The sequence below is a fragment of the Rhinatrema bivittatum genome, chromosome 4 (genome assembly GCF_901001135.1).
Source record: "Rhinatrema bivittatum chromosome 4, aRhiBiv1.1, whole genome shotgun sequence".
Lineage (NCBI taxonomy): Eukaryota > Metazoa > Chordata > Amphibia > Gymnophiona > Rhinatrematidae > Rhinatrema > Rhinatrema bivittatum.
Window position 1 is genome coordinate 89,083,964 of NC_042618.1, and position 18,104 is coordinate 89,102,067.

The window sequence follows — 18,104 nt, forward strand, 5'->3', positions numbered from 1 at the left end:
TGGATATATCCAAATAGGGGCCCCATGAAATTTTTCTGACCTTTTTCTCATGTAGATACGAAAAATAGAGTTTCTATCAGCTGCAAACACAAATGTTATATGCATAGTTGCCCTAGTAGTAATAATCGTTTCTGCTGTTGATTCTAAAACTGCAGTAAGATTTAATTGTTGCTCTTTTGGTTTATCATCCACAGTTTTTTTTATTTCCTTTAGGTGTAACATAATATATTTTGGAAATAGGTGGAAGAGATTCTTGAGGCATCTGTAGAATATTAGTGAGATACTCTTTAAACATTTCCAAAGGAAAAATTAAATCCTGTCTAGGAAAATTTAGGACTCTCAAATTGAGATATTTCAAAGAGTTTTCAATTGCTTCAAGTCTTTTATCATAGAGTATCTCCGTCTTTGTAGATCTTTGATAGCAACTTTCCATCTTGCTTACTCTTTCTTCTAGTTGTTTCTTTTCACCTTCTATTTTAGTCACAGCAGATTCAATATTAGTAACTCGTTGGTTAGCTGTTCCTGTTATATTTGTTAATTTAACAATTGCTAATTCAAGTGCTTTAATGGCAGACCAAATAGAGTCCATTGTGATTTCCACAGGTTTCTCCAACTGCAGAGCTATATCATTTAGAATGCTAGGTTGTTGTTGCTGCCCATCCTTAGACAAGGCTCCTTCTCCATTCTTTTCTTTAGAGGAATTATTTAAAGAATCAGAAGATATTGGTAAAGGTGGAGAAGTAACTGGGGCACCGGGACTAAGATGTTTCGGCCAGAAGGCTGGTTACCCGCTCCGTGCCCAATCCTTCAATGGCCCCTTTCACTGGTTGATTATTAGGTACTGGTAAAAAGAATGCCTGGATCTGGGGTTGCATAGGCTCAGATAAGGGAGATGAAGTAGTAACTTCCCTAATCTTTGCCTTCCTTTTTGTATGTGGCATATCAAGTATTGTACAAAGGAAATATTTTCAACAAAGATAATCCTCAGATCCTAAACTATCTCTCCACAATCTTAATGAAGAAACCTTACTTCTCACAGTGGAGAGAGAGAGAGAGAGTATAAGGTATTAAAATTTTAAGTCTCTAGCTTTACTACCAATCAACAAGAGGTTCAGAAAAAACTTAACTTTGCTTATATTTACTACTTACTTACTTACTTGGGGAAGGAGGTCAGAAATCAGCAAAAGAGAAGGAAATTTTTCTTCTAGTTGGTTAAAGCCGCCCGCCCCTTAGGCGCGCGTGGCTTGGGCTACACGCGCTCCTACGTTGACTGCGCAACGTGAATAGTCCATTTTTAAGGACCTCAGGGTGATGTCACACCCGGAAGTGGTCAGTTCTCCTCTGCCGTCGGGCAAGTTCTCCTCTGCCTCCGGTTCCAGCTGTAAGTTTTACCTTCGTTAACAGCTTGAAGAACGTTCCTCTCTCCTTCCTCTCTCCAATGGAATTTTAATACTCCCAATTTCTTCTCAGAGAAAATTTTTTTTCTTTTTTCTTCTAAAGGAAATATTCAATTTCCACTAATATATTTACTTGTGAAGTACTAGTATTTAGATCAAAATCAATCGTTGAGGTTTTAAATACATTGCCTATGCATTGATGTTAAAGTCAAAGTTGCTTACTCAGTAACGTCCAAATTGTCATATATTCACTTGTCTTTGTACTACAAGGCGTTACAACGAAACCAGCTTCAGACTCTTGTAAGGTGCACTTGCTTTTTAACTTTGTGCTCCCAGAATTACAATTGAGAAAAAACTTCTACCCATCCCATCAGCTGGTCTATTTCTTTTGACACTTGCTGGCTTTTGGTTCCTCCCTGGCGATTGATATAGGCCATCATCATCGTGTTGTCAGACATCACGCGAGCCACTTGATTCCGCAGCCTGTGGCTGAACTGCAAGCATGCTAGCCGTACTGCCCGGGCCTCCAGGCGATTGATGTTCCAGCGGAATTCTTCCGCATTCCAGTGCCCCTGGGCCAATAACTCCAGACAGTGCACAGATTCATTTGTCGCGAGTACCAACCAAGCCAGAGAGGAATAGGGAACTCCTCCTCAGATGATCCTCCTGCAATCACCACTGGAGGCGGGAACAGATTTCCATCAGCAAGTGGAGTCAAACTGCATAATCCTGAGATTGCGTGTTCCAATGAGATAGAGAGCGCTGAAGAGGATGCATATGCACCCTTGCTCACGGCACCACTTCCAGGGTAGCTTCCAAACGGTACCTGTAGGTAGGACCACACCATCAGGCATATGGTGTTCAACTGACACACTTGAGACATCCATCACTGGATCTGAACATCCAATAGGAAAACTTTGTCCTGTCCCGTGTCGAACTGTATCCTCAGATACTCCACTGACTGGGATGGTTAAAGATTGTTCTTGGTAACCGAGCTCCTGCAATAAGGAGATCACCTTGTGTGTCGCCAGGCAGCTTCTCTTCCTAAGACTTGGCTCGATCAGCCAATCATCCAAATATGGGTGCACCAGGATTAATTCTTTTCGCAGTGCCACTACCACCACCATAATCTTGGAAAATGTTCTGGGTGTGGTGGTGAGACCAAAAGGCAGTGCCCACAGCTGATAATGGCATCCCAACACCGCAAAGCATAGAAAGTATTGGTGTTCCAAATCGGATGGTAATATGAAGGTACGCCTCTGACAGATCCAATTCCTCCAACTGCACCATCATTACAGAGAGTAAGGTTTCCATTCGAAAATGAGTCACTTTCAAGTGACTGTTGACTCTCTTGAGATCTAAGATGGGACAAAGGACCCCTCCTTTTTGGGCACAATAAAATAAATGGAATATCGCTTCATACTTTGAAACATGGGCACCGGAACCACAGCCCTCAGTCTGAGGAGCCTTTGAAATGTGAACTCCACTGTTTCTTCTGCAGGGAGTGGCAAGGGGTGACCATGAACACATCCCAAGGAATACTGCGAAAATCCAGTGCACACCCATTGCGTATCTCCTCCAGGACCCACTGGTCCGATGTGACCTTGACCCACCTCCGATAAAAGAGAGAGATGTCCCCCTATTTCCTGCTCAGGAAGGTGAGTCAGCAAAGCTTCATTGGGAAGCTTGGGAAGATCCACCACCCGAGCTCGCTCCTCTCATGGGCTGCCGGGGCCGAAAGGAGTGAAACCTAGCCAAAGGTGGGGTCCATTCAAACTTCGTCCCATTGCGGGGCAAAAATGCCTGGAACCCTGGAAATGACCCCTCATACCAAAAGGGTGCTGTAACTTTATTATCCTCCGGCAACCAAGGCACCAGAGACTTGTCTCACTTACTGGTCAGTTTCTTTAACTTACTCCCAAACAAGAGCAAGCCTTTAAAGGGCATCTTGGTAAGACTGGCTTTGAAAGCTGTATCAGCTGACCAATTTTGGATTTTTTATCGGCTCCGTTTTCGGACCTCCCTGGGGCTGGGGGGCTGATTTTTTTTTTTTTGCTGCTACCCCCTGATTTGAGCCCCCCAGCAAGGGTTTTTTTTGTCACCCCCTCCCCCTCCCCCACCCGGGATATTTTGGGCTCGTTTTTTATGTGCATTTTCCCTCCTCCTGCATGCTCGCTAAAGGGGATTTACGCAAGAGGAGGTGGAAGGTCCCCCCTTGACCCCCCCTTCCCCGGGACAAAACAATATTACAAAAAAAAAAAGTAAATAAATAAATATAAAACAACATTTCCCCACTCCATGCCGTTGACAGTTCGGGCGGCTATGGAGCCCCCGGGGTCCCTTGGGCGCGGGTGGTCCCGGAGGTGCCCCCTCCCTGACCCCCTGGCGGATCCGGTACTCCCGGATCCTATCGCCAATCCGGTTGCGTAAGCTACCCTTCCACTCCTGGTGCCCCCTGTCCTGGCGGGATTCCGGTTTTCGGCAAGCACCTTCCCCTTTTCTCCCACGCCCAAACAGTTGCGCCTGAGGCATTGGCAGGCTCCCGGGCCGGGCCCTGAACAAGCTCCCCCTCCCGGTGGCATGCTTCGTTTATTAAAAAAAAAAAAAAAAAAAAAAAACCAACCCAATAAACCCTCCGTGGACTACTTATGCGGTCGCGTTTCAGAAGGGTTTTCCCGGCTTTCAAGCGGCCCCGGTACGCCTGCTCGAGGCTCATGTGAAGCGCACTTTGATGTTCTAGCGCCGGGGGTGTGTTCCACTATTTGCTGCAGTTTCCTGCTGCGGGCAGGTCTCAGATGGGGGTCAGCGTCAACTTTTCTCTGCGCCCGGGACCTCCCGTGGCCAGAGGCTTCGCATTCGACCCTTCTCCGCCTCCAGCCAAAGGCGATTGCCTCGGCGATGTCCGCCACACGGCACCTCTAGCTGCGCCTCTGGTCAGCCGCTCCGGCCTCCACAGCCCGGTGGGGTACATTGCCGTTCAAAGGTAAGCTGTTCCTTGTCCAGGACCTTGAGAATATAGGGATTCCTTAAGGGAAAGTAAGGGCCATCAGCTCCCGGTGGCTCATCCGAACCCATCCCGATGTGGTATACCCCATGCGGGCACGGTGACTCCTCAGGGGGTTTATTCCTTCTTGATCGCAGTTTTTGTCGCAGCATTCTTGTGGGCACCATCCCTTTCGCGAGGGTTAGCGCACGCGCTCAATCCTTCCGCCTGCACACACTCTGGAGTTTCCTTGCCTCGTTCTTCGGTCCCCTTCTGGGGCGGTCGCCTTTCCCTGTTCTCCGCGGACTGGATTCAGATCCTGTCGGACCAGTGGGTCCTCGACGTTCTCAGATGGTTACGTCTTCGCTTTCCTCGAGTTTGTCGGGATCTTTTTCTGTTTCCCCATGTGGTTAGTCCCTGCGACACACGGTGGAGCAAACCCCAGCCAAGCTCCTGTGTCTGGGCACGGAGGCCTCTGTTCCAGACAGCGTACTTGCCGCAGGCCACTATCCTATTTTCTTCGTTCAATCTTAGACCTCACAAGAGTTAACCAGGCTCTTAAGGTCCCGCTTCTCCGCATGGGCACCCTGTGAGCATACTCGTGCCGTCTTGCCCCGAGGCATTCCTCGTCCCCCTCGTTTTTCACAGTGGCATATTCCATTTTCCGTTTCATCGTGGCTGCCATAGTCTCTTCGCGTTTGCGTCCTCCGCCGGGACTTCGAGTTCCGGGTGCTTCCCTTTGGTTTCGCGACGGCACCTTGCATCTTCACCAATGTCTGGGTGTTGATGGCAGCAGCTCTCCGCCGGGCAGGACTCCTTGTCTACTCTTATCTAGACGCCTGGCGCGTCAGGGCCAAGGCGGAGGTTCTTTGCCGGCGGTCTGTGTATCGCATGCTAGCTCTTCTTGCGTCTCTGGGGTGGATACTAAATTTCTCTAAGAGCAATCTTCAGCCCTTTCTGGAGTTAGAGTACCTGGGAACCCACTTTGACACCCGGGTAGGCGAGGTCTTCTTGCCTCGTGCGCGGGTCCTCCAGTTGTTCAGCCAGTTTCAGAGTCTGCTCTTGCTGCCTTCTCCGATGGCTTGTGCCTGCCTGCAGATCTCGGGCTCCTTGGCCCTTACAGTCGACCTAGTCCCTTGGGTTTTTCCTCATATGCGACTGTTCCAGACAACTTTGCTGTCCCGTTGGCAGCCAGTGGCAACACAGTTTCACACTGTCCTTCCATTGTTTGGGCTCTACCATCGCCGCTTTGCTGTGGTAGCTTCCCCTCCCTCATTTGCTACCGCGACTGCCTCTCCAAGTCCCTCAGTGGGCGATAGTAACCGCGGACACCTGTGTCTTGGGCTGGGGTGTGGTCTGCCTCTCCCAGTATGCCCAGGGGATCTGGCCAGCGGCTCCGTCTTCCTGGCACATCAAGCGGTTGGAGGCACGGGCGATGTTTCTCGCTCTTCTGGAGTTTCTTCCCCTCATCCGCGGCGAAGCGATACAAGTCTTGTCTGACACCTCCACCGCCGTGGCTTCTATCCATCGCCCAGGAGGCGCCTGCAGTCTGCTGGTGGCCCTGGACACCAGCCTTCTCTTCGCCTGGGCTGAGCAACATCTACAGTGCCCAACGGTCTCCCACATCATGGGCAGGGGAATGTTCAGGCTGATTTCTCAGTCGTCAGTTGCTCACTCCCGGGACGTGGACACTGACGCAGCCATGGATTTTCCCATCGACAGGTGGTCCCCTCCCACCTGGGCCTCTTGGCGACTCTTCACAATACCATGGCAACTTGGTTCTTCCGCTGGAGGGACCATGGCTCGGCGGGTGTGGATGTTCTGTCTCTCCCTTGACTGGCGGGCGTCCTTCTCTGTGTGTGGTCTCTGGTCGGGAAAGTTCTCAGGCGACTAGAACTCCATCTGGGTCCCGTTCTTCTGCTAGCCCCTGAGTGGCTGCGCGGGCCGTGGTTCGAGGATTTTTTTCTCATGACGACGGACTACCTCTGCGGCTTCGCCATCTTCCTCTGCTCCCTAGTCAGGGACCTGTATTTTTTTGTCCAGGCCGATCGCGCTTGTTCAGAGGCCTGGCCTTTGAACGACGACGTCTCCGGTGCAAGTGCTATTAGGAGGAAGTCTTCTCCACCTGGCTGTGGGCCCGGAAACAGTCGACTTCTCTGGACTACGTGCGTATCTGGAACGTGTTTGAGGCTGTTTGTGCGGAGTCGGGTTTCTCAGCGTACTCCGCCCCGATCTCGTTAGTCTTTTCTTCTCCAAGACAGTCTCTCCGAGGGTCTTTCCTCTCGTTCTCGGCACGTTTAAGTCTCCCCTCTCGCTTCTCTCCTGGGTCGGATGGAAGGTCGTCACTGAGCGGTCACCCAGCTGCGATTTTCTGCTTCTGGGCGTCAAACATCTCCGTCCGCCTTCTCCGCCGCTTGCCCGTTGTAGAGTTTTCATCTGGTTCTTTCGGGCCCTCTCTGCGGCTCTGTTCGAACCTCTCTGTCGCGTTACGTTGAAGGCTCTTCCACTTAAGCCTAGCTTCTGGTCTCTTATCTCCTCTGCTCGTCAGAGTTCGGAGATCCAAGCGCTGTCCAGTCAGGAACCTCTTTGTGTTCTTCCGACTCTGGGGTATCTCTCGTACGGGCCCTTCCTTCTTGGTGCAGGTTCTTCTAACCTCCATGTCCACCAGTCGGCGGAACTCCCCGCATTTCCCCTGCGACTAGTGACTATCTTTGTTACCTTAATGCCTTATGAGTTGTACATCGCTACCTCCTGGTTCCCAATGGCCTTCATGTTTAGGTCCATCCTTTGTCCTCTTGAATGGGTCCAATCAGGGTAAGCCGGCTTCTGAGTCCGCTATAGCGCGCTGGTTGCAGGCAGCGATCTCCTCGGCTTATCTTTGTCATGCTCGGGCGGTTCCCATGGATCTAACGACTCATTCACTGCGTTCTCGAGCTACTTACTGGGCGAATATTCAATTGTTCTCTCCGTAGGAGATTTGCAGTGCCGCCACTTGGACGTCCTTACCTACTTTTGATCGACACTACCGCCTGGCTGTGCGAGCTCCGCTCTTTTGGTTCTTTTGGTCTACCAGTGCTTCAAGCGGGACTGTCTCGATCCCACCCGGTTTAGGGGAGCTTTGGTACATCCCACAGTCTGGACTGATCCGGGTACGTGCAGGGAAAGGAAAATTAGTTCTTACCTGTTAATTTTCGTTCCTGTAGTACCACGGATCAGTCCAGACGCCCTTCCCTGTTTCTCTCTTCCTGTCCTCTCGAAGCTTGTTCTTGCAGGTTGCAGTTCTTTTTAAGACGTCATTTTGTGCAACAATACTGAGCAAATACACCGGAAGCCTTGCTTGTCCAAGTACCAAGTATATGCAAGAGCAGTTAGGCATAACATGTTTCGTTCATTGTTCTACAGTTGCTCTATTGAGCTTTATGGTTGCTTGCTTGATCCTACTCTGGTTTTGTTATTTTCTGCTTTGACATTCGTTATACTGAAGGGTTATAGCATAGGCTCTGTACTCATATAGGATATCCTTCAAGTTTTAGTGTCTCCAACCTGCTGGAAAGGAGGCTCAACCCACAGTCTGGACTGATCCGTGATACTACAGGAACAAAAATTAACAGGTAAGAACTAATTTTCCTTTGATACAGTCCCCCACAGGAGACTGGTGAATAAAATGAGAAGCTTAGGAGTGAGTGCCGAGGTGGTGGCCTAGATTGCAAATTGGTTGACGGACAGAAGACAATGTGTGATGGTAAATGGAACTCTCTCGGAAGAGAGAGCGGTTTTAAGCGGTGTACCGCAAGGAACGGTGTTGGGACCGGTCCTGTTCAATATCTTTGAGCAACATTGCGGACGGGATAGAAGGTAAGGTTTGTCTTTTTGCGGATGACACTAAGATCTGCAACAGCCATGCATATGGAGAGTGGAAATCCGAATGAACTGTATTCGATGGGGGGAGAAAGGCTGATGTGCAAGGAGCAGGAGAGAGACCTTGGGGTGATAGTGTCTAATGATCTGAAGTTAGCGAAACAATGTGACAAGGCGATAGCTAAAGCCAGAAGAATGCTGGACTGCATAGAGAGAGGAATATCAAGTAAGAAAAGGGAAGTGATTATCCCCTTGTACAGGTCCTTGGTGAGGCCTCAGCTGGAGTACTGTGTTCAGTTCTGGAGACCCTGTCTCCAAAGAGACAGACAAAATGGAGGTGGCCCAGAGAAGGGCGACCAAAAAGGTGGAGGGTCTTCATCGAATGACTTATGAGGAGAGATTGAAGAATCTAAATATGTACACCCTGGCAGAAAGGAGGAGCAGAGGTGATATGATAGACTTTCAGATACTTGAAAGGTTTTAATAATCCAAAGACAACGACAAACCTTTTCCGTCGGGGAAAAAAATCAGCAGAACCAGGGGTCACGATTTGAAGCTCCAGGGAGGAAGACTCAGAACCAATGTCAGGAAGTATTTCTCCACGGAGAGGGTGGTGGATGCCTGGAATGCCCTTCCGGAGGAAGTGGTGAAGACCAGAACTGTGAAGGACTTCAAAAGGGGCGTGGGATAAACACTGTGGATCCATAAAGTCTAGAGGACGTGAATGAAGAGTGGGTAGCTCGCGGGAATGACGGCTCCTACCTGGAGATAATACCCTTATTCAATAAATATACACACGGTTAATGTGACTCCAACATTGCTCTAAGCTTCAACGGCAAGAGGAAATGTGGAAAAAAGGATTTGCATTCACAAAAAAGCGGGAGTAGCTTGCTTGTTACGGCGACTACTACCCCAAACCAAATAAGCCTGATACTTCACTTTCAATGCATATCCAGCATAGCTCTCTGCTTCAACGGCAGGGGGAATGAAGAAAGATGGATCTATATGCAGACAACAACCAACAAGGACTGAATTATTTAGTCTGGGTGGGCGTGGATGTGGCTTGCTTATTGCGGCAGTTGCTACCCCTAACTAATTGGGCTAGATATTTCACTTAGATGCAGTTCCAACACTGCTCTCTCATTAATGGTGGGGGTGGAAGGGAAATAGAACCAAAAGGTTACTAAGAGCCAGAAGTAACAAGTATGAGAGAAAAAAAAGTGCGAAACTTGCTGGGCAGACTGGATGGACCATTTGGTCTTCTGCCGTAATTTGTTTCTATGTTTGGGTATCCTTTTTCATGTTAAAGCTTCTATTATAAAAGCATAATTTGAAATTGAATGTGGAGAGGGTGTGGTGGGGGAAAGGTTGGGCACAAAGCTGTAAGATACCCTTGCGGTAACCCTGATTAAAAAAAAAAAAAAGAAAAAGAAAAACGAACAGAATGAGGGACCAGCACAGTAATTGTTCATACAGTGCTGAGCAAAGGTTTGCTCTGGCCCTGCATGATGGTGCCCTGTGGTGACACATTGGCAGGGTTCCCACCTCTCCCCAGTGAAAAGAGACCCTGCATGGTGATGCCATATGGTGATGTGATTGGTAATGGTGGGGGAGAAGGGGAGGGTCCACAAGACCTTTGCTATGCTTCTGGCAGAGTGAAAGAGGTCTGGACAGGGGACTAGGGTGGAAGGGACACTTTTCAGCATACTTTAAGGGGAATTCTGCTCAAAATATTTAAAACTTTGCATATTTGAGTAATAACCTTTCTGTATTACATTATACATTAATTACTCAGACTATGAATTCTAATGTTATTTTGACCAATGTAAAGCATGCACAATTTTGCAGAATTTTAAATTCTTGTGTGTATTTATTATAAAAAAAAAGCTAGCCAAAGATAGGAAAAAGCTTAGAGCTTGTGTATTTGTCATAAAAAGCTAGCTAAAAGGTAGGTAATAGCCTAGAGTTGTGTATACCTAAGTAAACAGGTTGAAAAAGGTCACTTACCTTGAAAATGTGTTAGAATAGTGTGATTGATTTGAGTAGGTGCCATTTGTTAAACAGAATAGAAGTGAGTCACTCAGTCTAACTGAATTGTAAATCACCAAAGGGATTGTTTTTTGTACTAACTTGCTTTAGAAGCACAGCATATATTGCAGGGAAGAGCTCATTAACCCACAATCCAGTAGGAGCACTGAGAAGAGAGCATTATCTTGCTGGTGGCTGAAGAGGATCGGTATGTATTGCTTTGGGAAATTTTAGAACTTAACAGTTTTGGGGAGAGGGAAACTATTGGGGTATATTCTTTAATGTATATTTATTATAAAAAGCTGGTCAAAGATAGGAAAGAGCTTAGAGCTTGTGTGTTTGTTTCCCTCTTACTCATTCCCTAGCTCATCTTTTGATTTATAGGCAGGAGACACTTTCAGATTAAAAATCAATCAGCCTTTTATCTAAATCACAGGATTGCCCCATCCTTATCAAGAGTTGCATGTCATTACCAGATTAATAGTGAATATACGAATAAATTTAAAGGACTTATTTACACATTCCTATCCCTTAGCAACTTAAACTTAATTAAGACAAAAAAAACAAACAAAACTAAAATGAAAGCAGCAATCGAGCAGCAAGGGTGGTAGGGGGGACCCTTCCAATCTTCTACATCAAATATCACATGTATGATTTTTTTTTTTTTTTTTTACCCACCAGTGAGAGGCTGCATGTGTGCACCTGGTGAAGAAAGCTCCTGGCTCTCAGAGAATGAGTCCAATCTCTGGAGGCTGGAGTGGCAGACCTAGAGGAACTGAGGCAGACAGGTTTATAAATGAGACCTTCAGGGACATAGTAGCCAAGTCCAAACTCCAGTCTGACAGCCCTGGTGCAGCCTTGGAGGAAGAAGGTCTCCTGGTTGGGGAGCATCAACCTGGTAAAGCAGGAACTGTTCTCCAGGTAATGCATTGTCCGCTTGCACCAAGGATGTCCCTCCCAGGGCTGCTGCCCAGGAGGCAAGGGTTAGGTTGACCATCATAGTGAATGACTGGATTAGTAGGAATGTAGATAGCTGGGTAGTTGGTGGGTGTGAGGATTGCCTGGTAACTTGCCTGCCTGGTGCGAAAGTGACGGACCTCACGCATCACCTAGACAAAATTTTAGACTGTGCTGGAGAGGAGCTGGCTGTCGTGGTACTACTGGGCACCAACAATATAGGAAAATATGGGAGGGAGGTTCTGGAAGCAAAATTTGGGCTCTTAGACAGAAAGCTGAAATCAAGAACCACCTGGGTAGCATTCTCTGAAATGCTCCCTGTTCCATGTGTAGGTCCCCAGATGCAGGCAGAGCTCTGGAGTCTCAATGTGTGGATGAGACGATGGTGCAGGGAAGAGGGATTCGGTTTCGTAAGGAACTGGGGCAGGATCCACCTTAACCTGGGTGGACCCTGGCTGCTGGTGCTAACCTTTTAAAATGGAGAGAGAGCAGCTTTTAAACTAGGACAAAGGGGAAAGCCAACAGTCGCTCATCAGCGCATGGTTCGGAGGGAGGTATCTGTGAATGGTAGTAATTAAGCAGGAGAGTTTTGGCATCCCAATAGAGAGGTTCTAATAAAAGCAAAAGTAGTCCATGCGGCTATAAGTAAAGAATCACCTGAGCTAAAATATTCCAAATTATCTCCATCAATACAAACAAAAAACACACTTTGAAATGTCTGTATTCCAATGCCAGAAGTCTAAGAAGTAAGATGGGAGAGTCAGAGTGTATAGCAGTGAATGATGAGAGAGATTTAATTGGTATCTCAGAGATCCGGTGGAAGGAGGATAACCAATGGGATAATTCCATACCAGGATACAAACTGTTTAGGATAGGGAGAAACAACTTGGTGGTGGTGGGGGTGGGTGCTTTGCTGAGATGGCATAGAGTCCAAAGGGGTAAGGATCAGTCAAGAGATTAAATGCAGAATAGAAACTTTGTGGGTAGAAATCCCATGTGTGTTGGGGAAGAGTATAGCCAAGAGATCTTCCTTCAAAAATTGGAAGAAGGATCCATCTGATGGAAACAGGACAAAGCATAAGTATTGGTGAGTTAAATGAAAACATTGATAAGACAGGCTAAAATAGAATTTGAAAAGAAGTTGGTCTCAGAGCAAAAACTCATAATAAAAACTTTTTCAAATGTATCCAAAGCAGGAAACCTGAGAGGGAGTTGGTTAGACAGAGGACTGAATTGTTAAAGGGGCATTTAAGGACGATAAGGCCATCGTGGAAAGACTATATAAATCTTGGTTGTCAAAGGTGACTATTCTGATGAACTGACCCACATCACTGTGATCCTGGAAGATTGACAAACTGAAGAGTAGCAAATCAACTGGACCGGATGGTATACATGTCAGGCTTCAGAAAGAATTAAAAAATGAAATTTCATACCTATTACAAGTAATTTGTAACCTATCATTAAAATCATGCATTGTACCTCGAGACTGGAAGGTGGCCAATGTCACCTCAATATTTAAAAAGGGCTCCATAGGTGATCCGGGTTACTATAGAACTGTGAGCCTGGCAAAATCGTGGAAACTGTTATAAGGAATAAAATTACAGAACATATAGATAGATGTGCTTTATTAGGACATAGCCAGCATGGAATTTATCCAAGGGAAGTCTTGCCTCACAAATCTACATTTTTTTTGAAGGGATGAATAAGCATGTGGGTAAAGGTGAACCAGTAGATGTGGTGTATTTGAATTTTCCGAAGGCATTTGACAAATTCCCTCATCAGAGGCTTCTAAGAAAACTAAAAAGTCATGGGATAAGAGAGATCCTTTTGTGGATTGGAAACTGGGTAAAACACAGGAAACAGAGTAGGATTAAATTGTCAGTTTTCACAGTGGAAAAAGGTAGGAGTGCCTCAGGGATCTGGAAAGAGGTACAATGAGTGGTGTGATCAAATTTTCAGATGACACAAAATTATTCAGAGTAGGTAAATCACAAGTGGGTTGTGATAAACTGCTGGAGGACCTTGCAAGACTGGAAAATTGGGCATCCATATGGCAGATAAAATATAATGTGGACAAGTGCAATTTGTTGCATATAGGGAGAAATAACTAATGCTGTAGCTACAAGATGTTAGGTTCCATTTTAGGAGTTTCCACCCAGGAGAAAGATCTGGGCATCATAGTTGATATCACATTGAAATCGGTTCAGTGTGCTATGATGGTCAAAAAAGCAAACAGAATTTAGGAGTTATTAGGAAGAGAATGGCAAATAAAATGGAGGATGTCATAATGCCTCTGTACCGCTGAATGGTTAGACCTCACCTTGAATACTGTGTACAATTTTAAAAAGATAGAATTGCACTGGAGAAAGTAAAGAAACCAAAATGATAAAAGGTAATGGATTGGCTCCCCTATAAGGAAAGGCTGTTTAGGTTGGAGAAAAGACTGCTGAGGGGGATATGATGGAGGTGGACAAAATTATGAAAAGATTTGAACAGGTAAATGCGAAACAGTTGGTTATTTACTCTTTCAAATAATTCAAGGACTGGGGGGACTCCCATGAAGTTAGCAGGTAGCACATTTAAAACAAATTGGAGAAAATTCTCTCTCACTCAACATTCTGGAATTTGTTGCCAGAGGTTGTGGTTAAGGCAACTAGTGTAGCTGGATTTAAAAAATGTTTGTATAAGTTGCTGGAGGAGAGGTCCATAAACTGCTATTAATAGAGAATAGCCATTGCTTGTTGCTGGCATTAGTGGCATGGGTTCTATTTAAATGTTTGGGTATTTGTCAGGTACTTGTGACTTGGATTGGCCACTGTTGGAGACAGGATATTGGGCTTGATGAACTCTTGGTCTGACCCATTATGACGTATCTTATGTTGTCTGTATCATGACTTGTTTTATGAAAGGGTTTTTTTTTGTATTAAGATAGGTATTTTCTTTTATGGCTTTGTAAGCTTAGAATTTAAATAATGAAAATCCATCACTGATATGAAGCTAACATTTTTTAGTTATTTTGCTTGTTTAATTTTTTTTTTTTTAGATGTTTATATTCTGCTTTTTGGCACTTCAAAGGGTACATCAAAGCAGATTACATTCAAGTACTATAGTTATTTCCCTATCCCCACAGGGCTTACAATCTAATTTTGCACCTGAGGCAACGGAGGGTAAAGTGACTTGCTCAAGGTCACAATTTAATGTTGCTCTAAAATACACTAGAAATATACTCCTTTTTCACCTCCATTTTATTTAATTTTTTGATGAATTTCATAGTATGTATAATGTAATATTTGACTATCCCTATATTTAGTGTTCTCATTTTGAGTATCTTTCAAATCCCCCTGCCTGATTGAAGTTGAAATAAAGAAATTACCTCTCTTCTTAATCGTAGGCAAATGGTCCATTCTTTATAGTTTTTTCCGTATTCTGTTGCAAGTAGCCTTTCCTTTTATTTCCAATTTCTTATACTGGAGAAACATCACTAATCAGAATTAATTTAGCAATGGCTCACAAGGTCAGCTGGTTAAACAGATGAAAGAGGTTGGTTGTTTTTCAGCTTGAATGCATGACCTACTTTCTGGAGCAGCTGATATACTGGTGGAGCCTTGGGGCTGGCAGAAATTGCAGTTTATCCAGTGATTGAAATGCCTTTTTGAATGTACACTTTCAAACCAACATACTCTCTGTTTAATCTTAGGTTTTACCCCAAATAGTCTCCCTTATGTCAAATGCACCAAACCAAATGTTGTACCAAAAAGAGCATTTACTTTATATTTCTTTGAAAGCCAAAGGCAGTAGTTAATTTCTGAAAGTAAAATGTGCGGCTTGGCTTGGATCGCGCGGGACTGACTAATAGGCTCATCATGCATTTGCATGTTGCGGGCGTATTAGTTTTGGGGGGGTTGGTCGCATGTTTTCCATGCGCTATTTCCCCTTACTGTATAAGGGGTAAAAATTGCGCGTCAAACACGCGGCCAAACAGGGGCTAACAGTGCGCTTGGTCGAGCGCACCATACTGCATCGACCCATATGGTAGGAATGAACCTAAATTGTAAGTCAGGGTTTATTAGGTACAATCTATCTTCTGATTTACTGCTTACAGAGAGCTTCCTTCTGGAGTTCATATCTAGGCAACTGCCTTCATTATATGCAAATCTATCTTTTGCATGTTCATGATGAATATCCTGAAAACCTGGCCTGTTTGTGGCTGTTGAGGACCGGAGTTGGCTACTCCTGGGGTGGGGGCATTGGCACAATATTGGGCCCCCTCCCCAGTAAAATCATAGCTGTTTTTTTGTGGGGAAAAACTCACAAATATATGTATTTCTCACAGGACAAGCAGGATGGTAGTGGGTGACATCACAGGATGGAGCCCAATCACGGAACACTTTTGTCAAAGTTTCTAGAACTTTGACTGGCACCTACTGGGCATGTCCAGTATGGCACTAAACCTGCAGGGGTCCCTCTTCAGTCTTCTTTTTTCCGCGCAGCAGTAGCCACGCAGGTTAAGGAGCTCCACAGAGATTCCTGACAGGAATTTTCCTCATGGAATTACTAAAAACTTTCATACCCCACAGGGGGTCCCTCCTTTGAATTTTTGACTCCGCAGTACTCCGGTATGTTTTTACCCAGTTTCGATTGATTCCCATCGAGTTTGGCCCTCGCAGCCTACTGGCAGTCAACCGTACCGCAGCTAAATTTTTAAAAAGGCCATGGCGTCGGGGTTCCGTCGGTGCCCGGACTGTACTCGCACCATGTCCATTACAGACCTGCATAAAGTCTGTGTAATGTGTCTCGGGTGCGAGCATGATGTCCTGACTTGCACCAAATATGCCTTAATGACACCAAAAGGTCGCAAGGCCAGAATGGAGAAAATGAAACTTCTCTTCCTTTCTCAAACTCAGACGCCATCGATTGCATTGACGTCATCTGAACCGGCACCGTCCACTTCGCGCCAGTATCTGCCACTGGCCGGTGACCGTTTGGCGTTGATGACTTCTCAGCCTTCGACTACCTCCATTCCCCCTCAGGACCGAGGGGATCGTAGAGAGAAACATTGGCATCAACACCGCAAGTCTCGGACCATCGAGGAAGGAAAATCTTCGACCTCACCATCGTCCGAGCCGCCATTGAAGAAACCCCATCCAGAAAAAAGGCACAGACCCTTTCTGCGACTGGGTCACCGAGGCAACCCTCACCCGAACGGGTATCAGGAGCTGCGACTCCGTCTTTAAAGGTGGTCCCTCCGGCTATGCCTCTGCCTCCTCCTTCCTTTCCGGAGCCAGGGCTGCTTGCTCCAGGTCTCCGTGAAGAACTGGACGGGATGGTTCAGGAGACCATTGATAAGGCAATGCACAGACTCAAAGTTCCTCCGACACCGAAACCGGTGCCAATTGTAGAACCGACCACCGATCCCAATTGTAGAACCGACCACCGATCCGATTCCGGCGGCACTGGCACAGCTGCTTTCGAAGATGGAAGTGCTTATAGCCACTTTTCCACCGATGGCTCTGGTGCCCTTCCCGCTTACCCTGTCATCGGGAGGGGAAACACCGTTCCGCATTCCTCCATCAGGAGTTCTTCCGATGCCTCAACCATTGATGCAGATGCGCCCATCAGTGCCACCGATCCATCCATCGATGCCCTCTATGCCTTCATTGGTGCCTCCAGCACTTCCCTCAATGCTTTCGGAACCTAGACCGGGACCTTCAGGAATACCATTGCCCGTCCTGATCCCTATGACACCTGGACTGACTATTCGTCTCAAGACACCGATGACTTGCCATCGCCGCAATCTCCTACTGAAAGCAGGAAGCATTCTCCTCCAGAGGACCTATCCTTCATAAATTTTGTGAAGCAAATGTCTGAATTGGTTCCCTTCAAATTGCAGACTGAACAAGATGACAGACTCCAAATGATGGAACTGTTAAAATTCCTGGATGCTCCCAAGGAAATAACCTCCATCCCTATTCACCAGGTTCTTTTGGATCTCCTCAAAAAACTGGGAACACCCTGGTTCTGTTGCTCCAGTCAACAGAAAAGCTGGCCAAGCTCTGGGGACTCTATCCCCATGCTAAATTTGCCTTCCCTGCCGAGGAGGGACCTTCCCTATCCGGCTGGGAGGCATAGAAGAAGCCCCCTCGCAAAAAACTCGACGGGGCTGGCAGAGAAGAGGCAGGCTGCCTGTGCGGCAAAGAGAGCCGCTCTGAAGAAAAAAAGGCTGCAGAGAAAAGGTTTGATTGACAGCCTGGAGGCCAGGAGTGAAGCAGGGGGGAATCCTGCTGACTCCTGCCTGTCTGGCTGCCGGTTCAAGCCTCCTGAGACCAGAAAAAGAAAAAAAAATACTGATCTACTGCTGCAAATAAGCTGGAGGTAGGGGAATACCTGCAACTTATAATAAAAGTGAAAATTCCTCTTCTAAATATTCACTTTTTTTTTTTTTTTAAACTGAGCGCAGCAGTTGGGTTCTAAACCCTCTCAGCAGCCAGAGTGTGGGGAGACGAGACCCGGAGAGACTCGGTCCCCACACCTGGAAGCGGGACGGACTCAGGCTATGCAGCACACAAGGGGCAAAGCCCCCCTGAGACCAGCAAGAGCCGAGAGACTGAACAGTCTCCCACAGAAGAAAAGAAAAAAAATCACTAAAGAAAAAGTTCCTTTACTACGACGGAAAAGAATAAGTACTTGCTTGATCCGTGAGGAAAGAAGAAAGAAAGGCTGACTAGCCTAAAGCAGAGAACGAAGGGTGAGCTGCTGCATCTGCTGGAGACAGACGAATACTGAAGGGTTATAGCATAGGCTCTGTCCTCATATAGGATATCCTTCAAGTTTTAGTCTGTCTCCACCTGCTGGAAAGGAGGCTCAACCCATAGTCTGGACTG

General features: G+C 46.4%; 1 protein-coding gene across 4 annotated transcripts in view; it reads right to left on the reverse strand.

Annotated features, from left to right (window-relative positions):
- The window catches only part of FANCM (FA complementation group M), a 293,517-nt gene that overhangs the window by 108,742 nt on the left and 166,671 nt on the right, over positions 1-18,104 (reverse strand). The window lies entirely within an intron of this gene.